Genomic DNA, 21,973 nt, shown 5'->3' with positions numbered 1-21,973 from the left:
ATTGTGACCTCTTTAAGAGCTCCTCCACAAAAATGAACACTTTGTGGGCCAGGAAAATCACCAGCATCAACATCTATCTCTCAAAAATGCATTCCCATCCAGCATGTGTCTTCTTCATTCTTATTATGACCCTGCTGAACTCACCGTGTTACAGGTAGGTGTGTCTCTCAGAGCCCCACGGTTATTACTGAGTGATGAGATTGTCGCACAATACACTTGGTTCCAAGATCCTTCAGGGAAACTACTCAGCACAATGATAAGGAAACTCTGGCTTGAGGCTTCAGAACACTGCTGTGCCAATTTTGCAAGTAATTTGTTGCCCACACCAGCCACAACCAATTAAAAATAACCTGCTTTAGACCTCTGACAAGCACCCCCTCAATGTTTATTTGCAAAAATCCAGGGATGTAATTTCAGAGTACAGTACAAGTTCCCATGTGACCACTTCTGATACTTTTAGCTGATTTCCAAATCACACTCAAAACAGAGATTTTCCTCCACACCTAGAGATGATGTTATGAATTGGAACTGGAAGCCAGTTTTAACAGTGATCTCATTCAGCTTGGTCACTGCCAAGTGGAACAGATCGTGCAATCTGACCAGCTGTGCCAGGTCAAATACAGCTGTCAACATCAGGACCAGCCTGACCACGTCCCTGAGGCAGTCTGTGCACTCTGCTCATTCAGAATGTCCGAGTTTGTCAGCTTCAAAGGCAAACCAATTACAATTCTATAAACTTTCTGGAGAGACTCGCTGGACAATATTTATACAGGCAAGGCAAGTTGGAAAACTGCATCCAGAACGGGCTTACAACTGAGAAGTAGAGGGAGGTGGTGGAGGGCTGGTTTTGTGAATGGAAGCCGGGGACCAGCGATATACCACAGGGGTCAGCGTTGGGACCCTTGCTGTTTGGTATATTCATTATCGACTTGGATCTGAATGTACGTGGTATAGTTAGTAAGCTTACAGTTGACAGGAACATTGTTGGTGGTGCTGCTGGTGAGAAGGGTGGTCTCAGGCTGCAGTCTGACATTGATCAGCTGGTAAATTGGGCAGAGTAATGGCAGGTGGATGTTAATCCTGAGAAGTGGAGGTGATGAGTTTTGGGACATTTAATGAGAAAGCATATACACAATGAATGGTCAGTCCCTCAAGAATACTGAGGGACAAAGGGACCTTGGTGTACAAGTCCTGAGATCCTTGAAGGTGTCAGCACAGGGAGACAAGGTGGGGAAGGAGGAATATGGGGCATAGAATAAAGGAGCAAGGAAGTTTTGTGGCAACTTTCTAAAACGTTGGTTAGGCCACAGCTAGAATATTGTGGACAGTTGTGGTCCCCACTCTATCGGAAGGATGTGATTGTGCTGGAGGGGGTCCGGGGAGATTCACCAGGATGTTGCCTGGGATGGAAAGTCTTAGTCATAAAGATAGACTGGATAGGCTGGGATTGTTTTCTCTGGAGCAGAGGAGGCTGAGGGGGTTGGGGGGGGGAGACGGGGGAGGGAATCTGATTGAGGGATATACAATTATGTGAAAGGGTAGTTTGTGAGAATCTTTTCCCCACAGCAGACATGTCTCAGATCAGTAGAAGGTGAAGAGTGAGTGGTTTAGAGGGGATCTGAGGAAACACTTTCTCACCCAGGGGATGGTAGAAATATGGAAGGTGCTGCCTGAGAGGGTGATGGGGACAGGGACTCTCCCAACATTGAAGACCCATTTGGATGTGCTCTTAAAACACCAGGGCACTGTCAGCTGTGGACCAGAGGCAGGGAAATGGGAGTGGTGTTAGTTTGGTGTTCGATGGTCAGCACATGGTGGACCAAAGGGGCAGGTTGTTGCCTGGAATGGAGCATTTCAGTGATGGATAGGGGCTGGATAAGCTCAGAGTGTTTTCTTTGGAGCAGAGAAGGTTGAGGGGGAACCTTATGGAGTGGTACTAGATCATGAGGGGAGGGACAGGGGGGACAGGAAGCAGCTTTTACCCACAGTTGAAAGGTCAATAACAAAGGGAATACTTTGAAAGTGAAAGGCGGGCGATTTAGAGGGGATTTGAGTTTTCACACAGAGGGTAGTGGGATCTGCAATGCACTGCCTGGGAGAATAGTTGAGGTGGGAAACCTCACAAACATTTGGAAAGCACTAGATGAGCACTGGAAGTGTCATAACATTCAACAGCTGGGGGCCTAGTGTGGGAAAGTGGGACCAGTTCAGATTCCGTGTATTTTTGGTGGTACACACTTCCTGGGCCAAATGACCTCATGTGTACTGTAGGATTCTCTTGAGTTGATCACTTGATGACTCAAGGATTGCCACACTTCAGGCATTTAGCTGCCTGTTTTCTCTGTGTGTGATTCAGTTTGGAACCACATCTTACCCAATCCAACACAGCTGATGTCGTGGTTATTTGAGATTTTCCAAGGGGTGACAATGTCACTTGGGACCGATCTATCAATCACCACATTTTCTTGCATCAATTAGAGGATTGGGAGTGTGAAATGCAGTGGATTGATTGTTCCCAGATCAAGTTCTCTGTAAGAAAGGCTGATAAACCCTTAACCCTCACACTGACAACTACGCGGTCTCAAATGAATTCAGCTTTCAAAGCCCCACCCCTCAGCTTCCTGCTGGATGGTCTAACTCCATTATAAAGATTTTTGTTGATTGTTCTAAACGCTGAAATTGCTGGTCAATTCTTGCCTGCTCTCTCACTAAACTTTTATTTGGGGCTAAGACACATGGCAGATAGTTTAATCATGGCAATATACTTTACACTTGCTCATTGAACTCCCTCCCAGGCTGTGTCCTGTCACACCAGCATCAATAGCATCGGTTGGTCGTGCTGTCTGGATGGTGCTGCTTGTTCCTGTGTAGGTCTGAAGCTATTCTCTGGAAGAGAAGCTGCTGTTTCCAGAGCTCCCCCATCTGCCCTTGTTGTCCCACTCCCACATTTTGTCAGAGAATTGAGAGAATGACAAGACCAGCACATCCTTCCTGAGATATGGGAACCAAAACTGTTCACAATGTTCCAAATGAGATGTTGGCAGAAGCTGCTGGAACCTCAGCAGAACATCTTTGCTCTTGTATTCCAAATGAAGACCAATCAATATCAGTAGTTGGATCCCATGGACTCTGACCTTTTGGACCAGCCTTCCACGTGGGACCTTATCAAAGGCCTTACTGAAGTTGATGTAAATATATTTAGTCACCTTTTCGAAAAACTCATTCAGTTAATCAGACATGATCTTCCCCCCCAACAAATCTGTGCTGACTATCCCTGGTCAATCCTTGCCTTTCCCAGTATTCCAGGCTGACATTCTGCTCTCTGATTGGTCCCACCCTTTTCCTGATAACCTTCTTACTCTTAATTATTTATAAAATACCTTGGGGATTTCCTGATCCCAGCTGTCAAAGATGTTCTTGCCCCTCTTTGTCCTCTGAATCCCTTTTTGCGTAACTCCCTACACTCCCTGTACTTTTGAAAGGCCTCCCCTGCTTTTTTTGTGTTCTGTATTGGACATAGGCTTCTTTCTGATCAAACTCCCTTGACCCCCCCCCCACCCTAGGGTTCCCTGGACTGGCTGTCCTTACCGGTCACTCTTTGAGGAACATGTTGGCCCTGAATTCTCACTATACTACTTGAAAAATATTTTATCTTGAAAGGAGTGGGATACTGTTGAATTCTTCTGATTCTGCTGCGGTGTGAGTTTAGAGACTGATCGACCCATATCGAGGTACGGACTGGGATGAACAAGGTCAGGCATCACAGGACACCAGGTTATAGTCCGACAGGTTTATTTGAAATCACAAGCTTTCGGAGCACTGCCCCTTCATCAGGCGAAGTGAAGGAGAGGCACACAGGCCCAGAGTTTATAATCAGAGAGAATTTATAATCAGAGAATTTATAATCAGAGAGATCAATGAGCAGAGAGATCAAAATATCATGCAAACGGTGTGAGTAGAGTGTTGACAGGCCGAATAATGGGTCTCCGCAGGTGATTAAGAGCGTCAGATGGAGTGAATAAAGTGTCAACAGCTGAATAAACATCTGATTAACTGAGGCACAGAGATAATTCCAAAATAATAAAAAATAAGGTGGTGCTGGAGACTAACCAAATGACTGGAGAAACATACGAGGTATGACAGTTGCATGGCCGCCCAAGCAAGAAGGAATGAGAATGACAAAAACTGACCATGATGGTGGCCCGCTGTGCTGTCGATTCCAGGGGATGGCCCAGTGTGGCCTCACCATTGGCTGGTTTAGCTGTGGCTCAGACAGGTACAGCACAGGCCTCCCTGTGCAGACCCGAGCAGACCCACACCCCCCGACAGCCTTTGTGCCCCAGCTAGATTCTGTCCAGTGTGTGGGGGCCTTTTCCCCAACATCAGCTTCTTTCAGAGACTCCCTGCTTTCACGTGAACCTCCAGGTGATCCTCTGAGTGGGGGGGGGGGGGGCTGGTTTCTGTGCAGAGTCTGGCAATCTGCAGAGATGAAGCTAAGGGCTGCAGCGTTAAGTGACTGCAGTGAAAGCTGATCACTCCTGCTGGATATAGCTGTGTATCTGCCATGCACAATACTGCCCCCAGTGAACTTCCCACAGATGTTCACTCTCGATCCGGCCTCAGGGAGGAGAGGGCACTGACTGACTGTTTCTGTTCAGCCTGGAGATATTGCAACACCCTCTGGTGAAATCCCAGCTTGAAAACATTCACTGATCACAGCCCAGCAGTTCCCACCCAAGGGTTTATTTGCGTGGTGTTGTGGGAATCCATTTCGGCAGACCAATGATCACATATCTCCATGTTTTGTTTTGGCTCCTCATGGGTTTTATTCTAAAAACCCCCGAAACAGAAATGAAGCCGGTCCCAGGGCTCGCTGACACATGTTTCTATAATCTCGTGAGGACTAATTACTTCCTGCCAAAAGATGCGGTCACATGACAGATTCCAAACAATTGCATTTCATTTTGTCCCACAATGGTGGAGCAGTTTGTACCAGATTTCAAATGATAAACATCACTCCATGCAGTTACACAGAGAGTGACCCTTACCCTGCTGAATACACCCTGACTCTGTACAGTTACACAGTGAGTGACCCTTACCCTGCTGAATAAACACAGACTCTGTACAGTTACACAGTGAGTGACCCTTACCCTGCTGAATAAACACAGACTCTGTACAGTTACACAGTGAGTGACCCTGACCCTGCTGAATAAACACTGACTCTGTACGGTTACACAGTGTGTGACCCTTACCCTGCTGTATAAACACTGACTCTGTACAGTTACACAGTGGATAAGACATACCCACTCTGGTGTGTTGCTTATTTTCCTGATGACTGAGTGTCTCTGATGACAGCTCTCACCAGTGTGCACTGAGTGACCTTTGTTGTGTTGAAGGTTTCTGAACTTTGCTGTTGACTTGTTCCCAACTCATTTCGTTAAACAAGACCCTGACTCAAACTTGTCACTGTGATTGTAACGGATTTGTCTGGTGTTGTTGAATAATGTTGTTGTCTGAACAGAGAGTGGGACGTCATGAGGAGGGCAATGTCTCAGTGAGCGTTCTCAGACGCACTGTCAGACAGAGCGAATCATTTCCAACGTCAGTCAGTGACTGATATTCTGGGTGGAGAGTAACCCTGCTGACATCGGATCCAACAGATCATTAATTATTGAGGTTCCAGGAATTGACAATACTTTGGTATTTTTTCAAGGGCTGGATCTGTCGATGTGCTTAACCATGACAGTGAAAATTAGCCTCCCAGTGTCTGCAGAATGTAAATGTTCACAGAAGCTGACAGTTCACAGGCTGGTGAGGGAGTAACGCCAGGCTGTGTTTATACTGTCAGGAAGCAGGGACAAGATACACGCTATCACGATTGTCTGGAGGGATTATGGGTAAAAGTCAACATGGCCGCTATAGCTGCTGCTCATTTGGACTTGGCGAGTTGACGGTTTCCTCACACGTTTTAATGTTGGAATGAATGTTCCACATCCACTCTTGAACCAGGGGAATTTATTAGGGCCAGACAGAAATGGTGTGGAGCCTGAGTCAATCAAACTTTCAAAGACAGGCCGTACAAACCCCGTCATCAGATGTGGTTTGCCCGACCATGTTCCAGAGCTTTTACCCACCCCCCTCCATCCCTCACCAACTCCCCTTCACAGTCACCAGCAAAAAGGCATTGGGGCAGCTCCCATTGGACCAGGAACTAAATGTCATGCTGTGTCCCAGGAATAATCGTAATGAGCTTGGGATTCGACATGTTCGACAGGCCTGAGGGAGGGAGAAGACGTCTCCCAATTTGAGAGTGGAGTGAGGAAGCAGGAGTGGTCCAGTTTGAGGAGAGAAGGAGGGTCCAGGAGGAAACATAAGGATTGGTCGGAAAGGATGAGGGGGTTGTGGACTGCCGTCCAGGGAGGGCTGGAGCATGTCTGAAGCTGCTGGAGCGGGAGCCTGGAGCTGGGAATCAAACGCAGCATTCCGGGAATGGGTCACAGGGAGAAACCAAGGAATATACTCTGTGTCTAACCCCGTGCTGTCCCTGTCCTGGGAGTGTTTGATGGGGGACTGTGTAGAGGGAGCTTTACTTTGTATTTAACCCTGTGCTGTCCCTGGGAATGTTTTTTGGGACAACTCAATTGAGTCATAGAAATGTACAGGATGAAAACAGACCCTTCAGTCCAACCTGTCCATGCCGACCAGATATCCCAACCCAATCTAGTCCCATTTGCCAGCACCCGGCCCATATCCCTCCAAACCCTTCCTATTCCTATACCCATCCAGATGCCTCTTAAATGCTGTAATTGTACCAGCCTCCACCACATCCTCTGGCAGCTCATTCCATACACGTACCACCCTCTGTCTGAAAACGTTGCCCCTTAGGTCTCTTATATCTTTCTCCTCTCACCCTAAACCTGTGCCCTCTAGTTCCTATCCAAGCCCCTCATCATTTTGTAAACCTCTATAAGGTCACCCCTCAGCCTCCGACGCTCCAGGGAAAACAGCCCCAGTCTGTTCAGCCTCTCCCTGTAGCTCAGATCCTCCAACCCTGGCAACATCCTTGTAAATCTTTTCTGAACCCTTTCAAGTTTCACAACATCTTTCCGATAGGAAGGAGACCAGAATTGCACGCAATATTCCAACAGTGGCCTAACCAATGTCCTGTACAGCCACAACATGACCTCCCAACTCCTGCACTCAATACTCTGACCAATAAAGGAAAGCATACCAAACGCCTTCTTCACTATCCTATCTACCTGCAATATGGTTAGGGTTAATTTGGATCAAATGCAAAATTCCCGGAATGGTTTACAGCAAGCATCCCGGGAATGGGTCACGTGGAATATCCTGAGAGTGGGTCAAAGGGAAGCAGTTTCTGAGCAAGGAGCTGCAGTTAATCAGGAGCTGATCAGAGGGCAGCTTCCTGAATACAGAGCAGTTCAGGAACTTGCCCAGATTGAGTAGGAATTTCCATCAGCAGCAAAACAACAACCATCCAAACCCCCGAAGCAGGAGTGAGCTCTCCTCTCAGTCTGACTGCTTTCTCATATTCCCTCCGTCACGGGCCGGAGATTCACATTCTGGAATGAGAGTGACCCAGAAAATCACAATGTCGCATGTGTCAACATTTTTATTCCTTCATACATTGTGGTGTTGGTTGTGTGATTATTTATTACCCCGTCCCTAGTTGCCCCTTGAGAAGGTGGGGAGCTGCCTTCTTGAACCGCTGCAGTCCATGTGCTGTGGGTAGACCCACAATGCCCTTAGGGAGGGAATTCCAGGATTCTGACCCAGTGACACTGAAGGAACGGTGATATATTTCCAAGTCAGGATGGTGAGGGGCTCAGAGGGGAACTTGCAGGGGGTGGTGTTCCCATGTACTTGCTGCCCTTGTCCTTCTCGATGGAAGTGGGTGTGGATTTGGAAGGTGCTGCCTGAGGGTCTTTGGTGAGTTTCTGCAGGGCATCTTGTAGATGGTACACACTGCTGTTCTGAGTGTGGGTGGGGGAGGGAGGGGATGGTACACACTGCTGTTACTGAGTGTGGGTGGGGGGAGGGAGGGGCTGGTACACACTGCTGTTACTGAGTGTGGGTGGGGGAGGGAGGGGATGGTACACACTGCTGTTACTGAGTGTGGGTGGTGGAGGGAGGGGATGGTACACACTGCTGTTACTGAGTGTGGGTAGGGGAGGGAGGGGTGGTACACACTGCTACTACTGCGTGTGGGTGGGGGAGGGAGGGGCTGGTACACACTGCTGTTACTGAGTGTGGGTGGGGGAGGGAGAGGATGGTACACACTGCTGTTACTGAGTGTGGGTGGGGGAGGGAGGGGATGGTACACACTGCTGTTACTGAGTGTGGGTGGGGGAGGGAGGGGGTGTTTGTGGGTGTGGGGCCAATCAAGTGGCTGCTTTGTTCTGGATGGTGTTGAGCTTCTTGAGTGTTGTTGGAGCTGCCCCCATCCAGGGCAAGTGGGGAGTATTCCATCTCCCTCCGGACTTGTGTCTTGGAGATGGTGGACAGGCTTTGGGGAGTCAGGAGGGGAGTCACTTCCTGCAGGATATGACCAAGTAACAAGCCTAGACCACGTGGGCATTTGAGCCCTAACTGTGTCATTCGGTAAGATTATGGCTGATCTGATTTTAAGCTCAGATATCAGACCCCAATATTCTTTACCCACTTGGTAGTCAAGAATCTACAACCTTCTGCATTTAAAATATTTCATGGATTCCTCACTTCTGACTGGCTCTGAGAGGGCTGCCCCTCTCCCCTCCCCTCTGGAATCCAGCTCCTTTGTCCATGTTTGACCCAAGGCTGGAATGGGGTCAGGAGCTGAGTGACCCTGGGGGAACCCAAACTGGGCGTCACTGAGCAGGTTATTGCTGAGCAGGTGCTGCTTGATAACTCTGTTACTGACCCCTTCCATCTACTTCCCTACAGTCTATATCTTCCATGTCCTTTTCCACAGTAAATACTGATGCAAAATACTTGTTTCGTGTCTCCCCCATTTTCTGCGGCTCCACACAAAGGCCACCTTGCTGATCTTTGAGGGGCCCTATTCTCTCCCTAGTTACCCTTTTGTCCTTAATGTATTTGTAAAAACCGCTTGGATTCTCTTTAATTCTGTTTGCCAAAGCTATCTCATGTCCCCATTTTGCCCTCCTGATTTCCCTCTTAAGTATACTCCTACTGCCTTTATACTCTTCTAAGGATTCACTCAGTCTATCCTGTCTGTACCTTACATATGCTTCCTTCTTTTTCTTAACCAAACCCTCAGTTTTCTTTAGACATCCAACATTCCCTATACCTATCAGCCTTTCCTTTCATCCTGACAGGAATATACTGTCTCTGCAACTACATAAAACGCTAATGCGGCCACACTTAGAATATTATGTACAGTTCTGGTCACCCCATGACAGGAAGGATCTGGAAGCATTGGAAAAGGTGCAGAGGAGATTTACCAGGATGTTGCCTGGTCTGGAGCGAAAGGTCTTATGAGGGACTTGGGTCTGAAGAGACATACAAGATGATCAGAGGATTAGTTAGGGTAAACAGTGAGTGTCTTTTTCCTAGGATGATGATGATTTCAGCTTGTACGAGGGGGTATAACTACAAACTGAGGAGTGATAGATTATAGATAGATGTTAGAGGCAGGTTCTTTACTCAGAGAGTGGTAAGGGCATGCAATGCCCTGCCTGCCAAAGTCGTTAACTCAGCCACATTAGGGAGATTTAAACAATCCTTGGATAAGCACGTGGATGATGATGGGATAGTGTAGGGGGGTGAGCTCAGATTAGTTCACAGGTCGGTGCAACATCGAGGGCTGTAGGGCCTGCATTGTTCTATTGTTCTATGGACTCTCATTATCTCATTTCTGAAGGCCTCCCATTTTCCAGCTCTCCCTTTACCTGTGAACGTCTGCCCCCCAATCAGATTTTGAAAGTTTTTTTTGGATCAGAGTGGTGCTGGAAAAGCACAGCAGGTCAGGCAGCATCCAAGGAGCAGGAAAATCGACGTTTCGAGCAAAAGCCCTTCATCAGGAATAGAGGCAGGGAGCCCGCAGGGTGGAGGGATAAATGAGAGGGGGGTGGGGGTGGGGAGAAGCTTTTGCCGAATGGTTGGCATTTTACTGTTAACTAACTGCTATTAACTTTTGAGTAAATTGTTGGGATAATTCTGGCCAATCTGTGTCCATCTGATCTCCCTGCATGCTGGAAGCTGCTCTCTGATTGGCCAGTCTGGCTCTCTGCAGTATGCTGGTGAGAGTGACTCCACTGAGAGGATCAGAGGGAGGGGCTGCTTCCCAGCCCCATCTGAATCTGACTCAACTCTTCCAAGACTGAGATCATTGCTGATCCTGAAGGCAGAGTGCTGGGCCAAACCAGACGTTGAAACTGGACAGAGTTTTAAATAATATCAATATTTTATGTCAGAATGCTGCTGTTTCAATCATTAGGTTTTCATGCTGAGGAATTGTTGGTTGGTCTAAGTGTTTTGGGGTCTCTCTTGGCGTTAACTGTCTATGTCAGTCAGCAGTTGGCTCCTCACACTCCCCAAACCCCCCTGGCTCACTGGCCCTGATTCTGGAGTCAGGCTCAGAGGATATGTGCTCTCCACCTTCAACACTCTCACCTGGGGACAATCTGCTTTTAATACGGCCCATGACCAGCTTGTTGGCAGGAGGAGATAACGCTACTCCACCCTGCTGAGGCAGGAGGGAGGGGGAGTGGTGACATAACTCACTGTATGTGTGTGTGTGTGTGTGTGTGTCTGTGTCTGTGTGTGTGTGTGTGTGTGTGTGTGTCTGTCTGTCTGTGTGTGTTTGTGTGTGTGTCTGTGTGTTTGTTTGTGTGTCTGTCTGTGTGTGTGTCTGCCTGTATGTATATGTGTCTGTCTGTGTGTGTGTGTCTGTCTGTCTGTGTGTCTGTGTGTTTGTATCTGTGTGTGTGTCTATCTGTCTGTGTCTGTGTGTGTGTGCATCTGTGCGTGTGTCTGTCTGTGTGTGTGTGTCTGTCTGTGAGTCTGTGTGTGTATGTGTCTGTGTGAGACTCTGTTCACATTGCTCCTGGAATCGCAGTGTGGAAAGAAGCCATTCGGCCCATTGAGTCAGCACCGACTCTCCAAAGAGTATCCCATCCTGCCCCAGCCTCCTCCACTATCCTCTTAACCCCGCATTCACCATGGCCCATCCACCTAACCTGTCATCACTGAGTGGCACATCAGCTTGTTCCTCTTCCCCTGAGCTGCTGGGCCTGGTCTTAGGGATTAGAGATTGAAATAATCAAAATGTGAAATTCTTAAATGAAGTGAATGATAACAAACTGTCTGCCTTGGAGATTTGGAGCATGATTTGAGACCAAGGACCATTAAAACATAACATATCTCAACAGAATAAGTCCACTTGGCCCATCGAATCTGCTCGCCATTTGATCATGGCTAGTCTGTTTCTCAAACCCACCCTCCTGCCTTCCCCTCTAACCCTTGATCCCCTTCCCAGTCAAGAACTATCTCTGTCTCGAATACACTCAATAACACAGCCTCAGCGGCAATGAGTTCCACAGAGTCCCCACCCTCTGTCTGGAGAAATTCACCCTCATCTCAGTTCTAAAGGATCATCCCTTCACCCTGATGCTGTGCCTTCAGGTCCCAGTCTCTCCTCCTGGTGGAAACATCTTCTCCATGTCCATTCCATCCAGGCCTCTCGGTATTCTGTATGTTTCAGCGAGGGAAATGAAACTAGGCAGGACCCTTGCAACTGGGATATCACGGAAATGAACATGGACTTTCCAAGGAACATGAGTCCCAGCAGATGGCTGCTGGACCAGTACAATTCAATCTCGATTCTCAAATCCAACACGCTGTCTCTATTATTGGATATTTGCATCATAAATCCCAGTGCCCTTACTAATCCGTAAGTTATCTTTGTAAATTTGTCACAGTGTGACCTGAGTTTAATCCTCCCTTTCCTGAGGCAGATAAACGTGTTACACGGAACATCCTGAGTATCACCTGGAGGCCAGTGCCACTTTCAGAGGAACTAGCCACCAAGGCCTGACCTTGCTCATTTCAGGCAATAGGCTCATCTCTAACGGCAACATTTTTAAACTTTGTTCATTGGATGTAGGGGTCACTGCCTGGCCCCAGCATTTATTCCCCCGTCCCTAGTTGCCCCTTGAGAAGGTGGGGGTGAGCTGCCTTCTTGACCCGCTGCAGTCCATGTGCTGTGGGTAGGCCCACAATGCCCTTAGGGAGGGAATTCCAGGATTCTGACCCAGTGACACTGAAGGAACGGTGATATATTTCCAAGTCAGGATGGTGAGGGGCTCGGAGGGGAACTTGCAGGGGGTGGGGTTCCCATGGATCTGCTGCCCTTGTCCTTCTAGATGGAAGTGGGTGTGGGTTTGGAAGGTGCTGTCTGAGGGTCTTTGGGGAGTTTCTGCAGTGCATCTTGTAGATGGTATACACTGGTGTTACTGAGTGTGGGTGGGGGAGGGAGGGGATGGTACACACTGCTGTTACTGAGTGTGGGTGTGGGAGGGAGTGGATGGTACACACTGCTGTTACTGAGTGTGGGTGGGGGAGGGAGGGGATGGTACACACTGCTGCTACTGAGTGTGGGTGTGGGAGGGAGGGGATGGTACACACTGCTGTTACTGAGTGTGGGTGGTGGAGGGAGGGGATGGTACACACTGCTGTTACTGAGTGTGGGTGGGGGAGGGAGGGGGTGTTTGTGGATGTGGTGCCAATCAAGCGGCTGCTTTGTCCTGGATGGTGTTGAGCTTCTTGAGTGTTGTTGGAGCTGCCCCCATCCAGGGCAAGTGGAGAGTATTCCATCACACTCCGGACCTGTGCCTTGTAGATGGTGGACAGGCTTTGGGGAGTCAGGAGGGGAGTTACTCACTGCAGGATTCCCAGCCTCTGAGCTGCTCCTGTAGCCGCTGTATTTATGTGGGGAGTCCAGTTGAGTTTCTGGTCAATGGTAACCCCCAGGATGGTGACAGTGGGGGATTCAGTGATGGTAACACCATGGAGTGTCAAGGAGCGGTGATTAGATTGTCTCTTATCGCTGATGGTCACAGCTTGACCTCTGTGTGGCGTGAATGTTCCTTGTCCCTTGTCAGCCTAACCCTGGAGATTGTCCAGATCTTGTTCCATTTGAACACGGCCTGCTTCAGTCCCTGAGGAGAGGGGAATGGGGCTGAACATTGTGTAATCATCGGGGACCATCCCCACTTCTGACCTTCTGATGGAGGGAAGGTCATTGATGAAGCAGCTGAAGATGGTTGGGTCTAGGACACTCCCCTGAGTGGCTCCTGCAGAGATGTCCTGGAGCTGAGATGACTGACCCTCCAACAACCACAACCATCTCCCTCTGTGTCGGGTATGACTCTAACCAGGGGAGAGGCTGCCCCCTGATACCCACTGATTCCGGTTTAGCCAGGGCTCCGTGATGCCACACTCGGTCGAATGCAGCCTCGATGTCAAGGGCTGTCCCTCCCCCCTCCCCTCTGGAATTCAGCTCCTTTGTCCATGTTTGACCCAAGGCTGTAATGGGGTCAGGAGCTGAGTGACCCTGGGGGAACCCAAACTGGGCGTCACTGAGCAGGTTATTGCTGAGCCGGTGCTGCTTGATAACTCTGTTACTGACCCCTTCCATCACGTTACTGATGATCGAGAGGAGGCTGATGGGGCAGGAATTGGCCGGGTTGGATCTGTCCTGCTTTTTCTGTACAGGACATACCTGGGCAATGTTCCACATTGTCGGGTAGATGCCAGTGTTGTAACTGGACTGGAACAGCTTGGCGAGGGGAGAGGCAAGGTCTGGAGCACATGTCTTCAGTACTATTGCTGGAGTGTTGTCAGGGCCCATAGCCTTTACAGTATCCAGTGTCTGCAGCTGTTTCTTGATATCACGTGGAGTGAATCCCATTGGCTGGAGACTGGTGTCTGTGACGATGGGGACCACTGGAGGAGGCTGAGGTGGGTCACCCACTCGGCACGTCTGGCTGAAGGTTGCTGGGAAAGCTTCAGCCTTAACCTTTGCCCTGATGTGCTGGGCTCCTCCATCATTGAGGGTGGGGGGATTTGTGGAGCCTCCTGCTCCAGTGAGTTGTTTAATTCTCCACCCCCATTCACTACTGGGTGTGGCAGGACTGCAGAGCTTAGATCAGATCCATTGGTTGTGGGATGGTTTAGCTCTGTCTGTCACATGCTGTTTATGCTGTTTGGCGTGGAAGTAGTCCTGTTTGGTAGCTTCACCAGGCTGACACCTCACCTCCGGGTCTGCCCAGTGCTGCTCCTGGCAGACCCTCCTGCACTCTCCATTGAACCCGGGTCAATCCCCTGGTTTAATGGTAATGGTTGAGTGGGGGATATGCCGGGCCATGAGCTTACAGATTGTGCTGGAGTGTAGAGGGAACTGCTGCTGTTGGTGACCCACAGCGCCTCCTGGACGCCCAGTCTGGAGTTGCTCGATCTGTTTGAAGTCTGTCCCATTGAGCACGGTGATAGTGCCACACAACCCAATGGAGGGGATTCTCAATGTGCAGGTGGGACTTTGTCTCCACAAGGACTGTGCGGTGGTCACTCTAACCAATACTGTCATGGTCAGATACATCTGCAGCTGGCAGATTGGTAAGGATGGGGTCAAGTCTGTTTCTCCCCCTTGTTGGTTCCCTCCCCACCTGTCCCAGACCCAGTCCAGCAGCTGTGGCCTCTAAGGACCTGACCAGCTCGATCAGTAATGCTGCTGCCGAGCCACTCCTGGTGGTGGGACAGTGAAATCCCCCCCACCCAGAGTACTCTCTGTGCCCTTGTCCCCCTCAGTCCTTCCTCGAAGTGTTGTTTAACATGGAGGATACCGATTCACCAGCTGAGGGAGGAGTGTACAGATCATTCTGCTATAACGTGTGTTTCGTCAGTGTGAATTGGCTGTAACGTGATTGACGAATTGTGGATGTTATTTGGATAATGCAGACTTTATACTGAACAGGTAACGGGATTTTCTATTCGCGATCCTCGACAGCACAATTTTCTATAACACAAGGTTACAGTGGGATGGGACTGTTGTGTTTTCGCAGTACGCCTGTACAAGGTAATGAGCAGGAGGTTTCCTTGTCCATGTTTAATCTGAAGCCTTGAGGTTTCATGGTGTCCAGGGTGAATGATGAGGAGGGAAATTAGGGATAGGCAATGAGGCTTGGCCTATCTAATGACACCCACCTCCCATGAATGAATAATGTAAAACTGCAGATAATCCTCTTTCTTAAATAACAGCGCCCAGTCCTCCAGTTATGGCCTCACCAATCCCCTGGAGAGCTGTAATGAAGCATCCTCACTCTTATGTTCCATTTTCCATGCAGCAAGCACTAACGTTCTATTTGTCTTTCTCTTCATTTGTTGTACCTAACATTTTTTGATTCATATACAAGGACATCCAGGTCCTAGGCTTTGCAATCTTAATCCTTTTGAATAGTTTGCAACTTTTCTACTCCTCCTGGCAAAGTGACATGTTCACATTTTCACACGATATACTCCATCTGCCAATTTTGTTCCCCAATCACTCAACTTTTCAGAAAACATTTACTCGCACGATGCCAGCTTGAGTTGTATGGATAGGCTGGGATATTTCTCACGGGAGTGTCGGAGGCTGAGGGATGACCTTATCGCTGCGTATACAATCATGAGGGGTGTGGATAAGGTGAATAGTAAAGGTCTTTTCCCCAGGGTGGGGGAGTTCAAGACTAGAGGGCATAATTGTAAGGTGGGAGGTGAAAAATGGATAAGACACCTGAGGGTAAAAAATGAGGTCTGCAGATGCTGGAGATCAGAGCTGAAAATGTGTTGCTGGTTAAAGCACAGCAGGTCAGGCAGCATCCAAGGAACAGGAAATTCGACGTTTCGGGCATAAGCCCTTCATCAGGAATGAGGAGAGTGTGCCAGGCAGGCTAAGATAAAAGGTAGGGAGGAGGGACTTGGGGGAGGGGCGATGGAGATGTGATAGGTGGAAGGAGGTCAAGGTGAGGGTGATAGGCCGGAGTGGGGTGGGGGCGGAGAGGTTAGGAAGAAGATTGCAGGTTAGGAGGGTGGTGCTGAGTTGAGGGACCCGACTGAGGGGGCAATCTTTTCACACAGAGGGTGGTGCGTGTGTGGAATGAGCTGCCAGAGGAAGTGGTGGAGGCTGGTACAATTACAACATTTAAAAGACAATGGGACAAAACATGAATAAGAATGGTTAGAGGTATATGGGTCAAATGCATGCTCATGGGACCAGTATCGTGTGGGAAAGTTAGTTGGCATGGATGAGTTAGACCAAAGAGTTGGTTTCCAAGCTGTATGACTCTATCACTTGCCAAAATAAGAACAGCAACTCAACAGAATCTGAGGAGAGAGAAACCGAGTTAACAGAGTCCAAAAGGAGCCTTTTCTCAGAACTGTTTCAGAATTCCTGAGTTCTGAAGGGTCATGCCAAGCTCAAGACGTTAACTGTTTCTCTCTCCAAAGGCGCTGCCAGACCTGCTGAGTTTCTCCACCACTTTTAGCTGTCCCTTCCTTTTTGGATTTCCAGTATGCACGGTATTCTCCTTTTCCTTTCCCACCTATCATTGTGTCATCAGCAAAATTGGCACCACGACCTTCAGTCCCTCAGAGCTGTCTCTGAAAGCAAATTGGACAGTATTTTTCTCTGGATACTACGGGTTATAATTAGTTCCAGACTCATTCCATTCTGTGATTTTCCACCCACCATCAGCTGGAAACAATTCAGTCCTTGCTTCTTATTTGACTGGAGCCTAGCTCTGGTTTTGCCTCTTGGATGAGATGAGAATGGCCCCAGCTACTGAAGCCGTGTAGAACTGGATTTGCTGCTGATTTGTTCCTGTCAATCCCAGCTTTCCTCCTTCCTGTTAATGACCCAATGCAAAATCACCAGCTAACTGGTAAGATTGTAAGATCAAAATGGGGGGGTGGGGTGGGGTAGAGGTGGGGGTGGGGAGAGGGGCGGAGCTAATCTGTGCTCCACGGAGTTATTATTGGCAGCTACCAAGGCTACACAAGCCAGGAAGCATTAACAGCTCCAGATCAGTATCATTAATGTATTCCCAACTGGATAGGACAAGGCAGAGCCGGGGAATGATTATAACAGTTTATTAGTGGGCTAGCGACCCAGGCTAATCCTCTGGGAATAAGGATACAAATCACCCCTGCAGAGATTTAATAAACTCTCAAATTGAAAGCTTGTCTCAGTGATGGTGACCATGAAAGACAGTCTAAGAACCCAACTGGTTCACTAATGTTCTTTTGGAAAGAAACTAAGACCACAAGGCCATAGGAGGTAGGAACAGGAGCAGGCCCTCAAGCCTGTCTATCATTCAATTGGATCGTGGCTAATCCGAAATTCCCCACATCCACTTGCCTGGCCCTTTCCTTAATTCCCCGACTGATCAAAACTCAATCTATCTCAACCTTCAATGTACACAAGGATACTGTGTCCTTACATAGAATATAGAACAGGACAGCACAGTACAGGCCCTTCGGCCCTCAACGTTGTGCCAACCTTTTATCCTACTCTAAGATCAGACTAACCTACACACCCTTCATTGTACTACCATCCATGGGCCTCTCCAAGAGTCACTTAAATGTCTCTAATGTCTCTGACTCTACTCCCACCGCTGTCAGTGCATTCCCCGCACCCCCCACTCTCTGTGTAAAGAACCTACCCCGACATCTCCCCGAAACCTTCCTCCAATCACCCGTACAATGATGCCCCCTCGTGATGGACATTTCTGCCCTGGGAAAACATCTCTGACTGTCCACTCTGTCCATGCCTCCCATCATCCTGTACACCTCGATCGAGTCACCTCTCATCCTTCTTCACTCCAATGAGAAAAGCCTTAGCTCTCTCAACCTTTCTCCATTTGACCTGATCTCCATGAGACATGTGACTCCAGACCCACTGCAATGTGGTTGACTGTGAACCACCCACTGGATAATTAGGGACGGGGAGTAAGTGCTGATACCCACATCCCGTGATTGAATTAAAAACATTGCAGTTTGGTTTGACAAGGTCAGAGAAATATCAGACAGTCTCAGGCATCAGTCTTCCAGAGCTCACCTCTCTATTTCAAGACCCAGTTTCTTCAAAGGAAGACAAGGATTTGTTCCCTAAGCTCTCGGCTGGGCCACATTGTCACCATAACGCCAAGAACATATGGGCGTAGGACGGGCAAAATGTCCATCTTGTGATGTGGTCGATTGGCCAAGGATTCACTGTGAGGGTGTGTGAGAGTCAGGCTAAAGCCAGCAGTCACAGCTCACTGGGCACTCTACAGCATCTGCAATTAATATTGAGTTCAATACCTTCAAATTATGGCCCCACTCCCATTCCTTTCCTTTTTTGGAGCTTGACTTGTTACATTCTCTCTCACCATGTCCTCTCTCCCGTCCCCCCACCCCAGTGGGGATTGTCTTGACTTTCCCAGTCTGACAGGCAGACGCACCATGGTTCTGCCATTCTTACTTGATCTGAACTGTCGACATCCTTTCTTCATCAGCACCTTACACCCCCCTCGCCCCCCAAATGTAGTATAAATGCTGACCCCCCCCTCCACACTTCACTTCAGCTCTGAGGAAGAGTTATCTGAAGAGGAACTGTTAGCTTGCTCTCTCTCCCCATGGATGCTGTCTGTCCCACTGTGATCTCCAGCATCAGTTATTTTCAGTTCAGCTCGATCCCCACAATGTTCCCTCAGTCCCTGGTCCCTGATCTGTTTGTCAGGACTGGAGATGACTTCATCTGAGTGCAAGTTTCTAACAAGCAGACAGGTAAAGGGCCCTTCACACGGATGCACTGAGTCTCAGGTTCAGACTGTTGAGCTGACTGGGAGAAGTCTCCACTGACATACAAGATTAAGAAAGGATTGGACACTCTGGAGGCAGGAAACATGTTTCCGCTGATGGATGAGTGCCGAACCAGAGGACACAGCTTAAAAATACAGGGTAGACCATTTAGGACAGAGATGAGGAGAAACTTCTTCACCCAGAGAGTGGTGGCTGTGTGGAATGCTCTGCCCCAGAGGGCAGTGGAGGCCCAGTCTCTGGATTCATTTAAGAAAGAGTTGGATAGAGCTGTCAAAGGTAGTGGAATCAAGGGTTATGGAGATAACCCTTCATATTCCTGATGAAGGGCTCTGGCCTGAAACGTCGAATTTCCTGTTCCTTGGATGCTGCCTGACCTGCTGTGCTTTAACCAGCAACACATTTTCAGCTCTGATCTCCAGCATCTGCAGACCTCACTTTTTACTTATGGAGATAAGGCAGGAACAGGATACTGATTAGGAATGATCAGCCATGATCATATTGAATGGCGGTGCAGGCTTGAAGGGCTGAATGGCCTACTCCTGCACCTATTGTCTATTGTCTACTGGGCAATATCCCCTCGGGCAGCCCTTGTTGGGATGACATGCCGAATGGGGTGTGACACATGTGACAAGCTCACTGCATCAAACCGGATCAAACAGTCACTGGGTGAGCTCATCCCATTGCTCAGTCACACGTCGCAGGGTGGGACAATGAAGCAAGATTTTCATGTTCCACCTCTGAGTGTGGGGCTGCTATCGCCTCGTCAGTCAGCACGTTAGGAAGGCAAGTGAGAATGTTCTTGCTGTATCTTCACCGTCCACAGGCTCCATGATACAGGACACAGCTCTCAGCAAACATGAGGTGATCACGAAGGGGCCTGACATGCAGCTATGGAGCTATTTCACTGATACAGAGAGTTATAGAGATGTACAGCATGGAAACAGAGCCTTCGGTCCAACCCGTCTGTGCTGACCAGATACCCCAACCCAATCTAGTCCCACCTGCCAGCAACTGGCCCATATCCCTCCAAACCCTTCCTATTCATATACCCATCCAAATGCCTCTTAAATGTTGTAATTGTACCAGCCTCCACCACATCCTCTGGCAGCTCATTCCATACACGTAACACCCTCTGTGTGAAAAAGTTGCTCCTTAGGTCTCTTTTATATCTTTCCCCTCTCACCATAAACCTATGCCCTCTAGTTCTGGACTCCCCGACCCCAGGGAAAAGACTTTGCCTATTTACCCTATCCATGCCCCTCATGATTTTATAAACCCCTATAAGGTCACCCCTCAGCCTCCGACGCTCCAGGGAAAACAGCCCCAGCCTGATTAGCCTCTCCCTATAGCTCAGATCCTCCAACCCTGGCAACATCCTTGTAAATCTTTTCTGAACCCTTTCAAGTTTCCCAACATCTTTCCGATAGGAAGGAGATCAGAAATGTACACAATATTCCAACAGTGGCCTAACCAATGTCCTGTACAGCCGCAACATGACCTCCCAACTCCTGTACTCAATACTCTGACCAGTAAAGGAAAACATACCAAACACCTTCTTCACTATCCTATCTATCTGCGACTCCACTTTCAAGGAGCTATGAACCTGCACTCCAAGGTCTCTTTGTTCAGCAACACTCCCTAGGACCTTACCATTAAGTGTATAAGTCCTGCTAAGATTTGCTTTCCCAAAATGCCGCATCTCGCATTTATCTAAATCAAACTCCATCTGCCATTTCTCAGCCCATTGGCCCATCTGGTCCAGATCCTGTTGTAATCTGAGATAACCCTCTTCGCTGTCCACTACACCTCCAATTTTGGTGTCATCTGCAAACTTACTAACTGTACCTCTTATGCTCACATCCAAATCATTTATGTAAATGACAAAAAGCAGTGGGTCCAGCTCCGATCCTTGTGGCACTTCACTGGTCACAGGCCTCCAGACTGAAAAACAACCCTCCGCCACCACCCTCTGTCTGATGGTTACCTGATGAAGAAGCAGCACACTGAAAGCTAGTGCTTCTAATTAAACCTGTTGGACTATAACCTGGTGTTGTGTGATTTTTAACGTTGTACACCCCAGCCCAACACCGGCGTCTCCAAATCATGATCAGGTGATATGTGAACCGTTCAAGTTCTTTTCCAACCCACATCCCTGTTTCACCAATTCCCTTATTATAACGCAGTGTCGATGGAATGTAGGAAAAGGATGAGATTCAACTGATCGGTAACGGAATTGTAGATCGACCATGACTCTGCAGTTAACATTGTGTTATTGTGGCAAAAATCAAAAGAGGTATGAGGAACAGCTCTCCACATTGTGGTGTGGGCTCTGATAGAGTCCACTCTTCCCTGTACAGACTCTTGCACATCGTGTTTGCTTGTTGCCTGGTTTATTTGTGAATGAATATGTGTGTTTGTTTGGGGTTTTAAAGGGGTATCATTAAAGTTGCATAGCAGTAAACATTGAAATATGGAAAATAGGAGCAGGAGCAGGCCATTCGGCCCTTCGAGCCTGCACCATTCTATAGAATCACGGCTGATGATGCAATCTCAGGATCCCATTCCCACCCTCTCCCCATACCCCTTGATCCCTTTCGCCCAAGGGCCATATCCAGCTCCTTCTTGAATGTATCCAATGAACTGGCCCCGACAACATCAATAATGCAAATTTTCTCTTTGTTGAGGACTGTGTTTGTTTACAATGGAGTTATGTTCCTGTTGATGGTGAAACCTGAGGAAGGGTGAGACTCAGTTATTAGGGCACCCTTCCCAATTGAGTTGTGACGGTCTACTGAGGTCTGCGAGTATACTGAGGTTACTCTACACTGAGGTCATTCTGTGTATTGGGGTCGCAGTACAAGTTGGTGGCACGGTGAGTTTAGGGTTGCTGCACATCATGGTGTTATGCTGTATATTGGGGTCGCTGTGTCTATTGGGGTCAATGTATATTGGGGTCACCGTGTATATTGGGGTCAATGTATATTGGGGTCGCTGTGTCTATTGGGGTCAATGTATATTGGGGTCACCATGTATATTGGGGTCAATGTATATTGGGGTCGCTGTGTCTATTGGGGTCAATGTATAATGGGGTCACCATGTATATTGGGGTCAA

At 48.5% G+C, this 21,973-nt stretch overlaps 1 protein-coding gene across 11 annotated transcripts in view; it reads left to right on the top strand.

The window, feature by feature from the left end:
* Positions 1 to 21,973, top strand: part of tns1b (tensin 1b) — a 592,899-nt gene that overhangs the window by 342,412 nt on the left and 228,514 nt on the right. The gene's annotated exons all lie outside the window — the stretch shown is intronic.

Source organism: Hemiscyllium ocellatum, chromosome 7 (assembly GCF_020745735.1).
Source record: "Hemiscyllium ocellatum isolate sHemOce1 chromosome 7, sHemOce1.pat.X.cur, whole genome shotgun sequence".
Classification (NCBI taxonomy): Eukaryota; Metazoa; Chordata; class Chondrichthyes; order Orectolobiformes; family Hemiscylliidae; genus Hemiscyllium; species Hemiscyllium ocellatum.
This window is presented reverse-complemented; position numbering and strand designations above follow the sequence as displayed.